This window comes from Pteropus vampyrus, unplaced genomic scaffold, assembly GCF_000151845.1.
Source record: "Pteropus vampyrus isolate Shadow unplaced genomic scaffold, Pvam_2.0 Scaffold9, whole genome shotgun sequence".
NCBI classification, from domain to species: domain Eukaryota; kingdom Metazoa; phylum Chordata; class Mammalia; order Chiroptera; family Pteropodidae; genus Pteropus; species Pteropus vampyrus.
In genome coordinates, this window is record NW_011888790.1 from 9,250,734 (window position 1) to 9,251,244 (window position 511).

The following is a 511-nucleotide window of genomic DNA, read 5'->3' on the forward strand; positions in this document are numbered from 1 at the left end:
CATCAGTTGTTTTATTGTATGCACCAGAAATATTAGTAATGTTGTCATCTCTGCAGACATAAAATTATGGTTCCTATATACATGTAGCATCTTCCGATTAATTTCAATAACAATACATTTTGTTACTAATCACTTTTTTAACCTATCACTTTGCTATATGCTTTGAAGAAAAAGAGTTGCTAGCCTTCATACAATATTTTTATTTTCCTTCATGAGCTCTGATGAAGGAAGAGAATTGATAATAATGAGAAGTTCACTAGATTCAGGAGAAAATAGTGACATACAAATTATTCCTACCCATTAAAATATGTCTCTTTAAAAGAATGACTCTTATGGTTGCCATTTGTGATTAGTCAGGAAAAAGAATAAGGAAAATTTTTAAATTTTTTTTTCAAGCCAGAAAACAAAGGAGATAAATGTATACTGAGGTATATTTGTCTGCTACACTGTGCTAAGTACTATATATATATGTGTGTGTATATATATATATATACACACACACACACACACA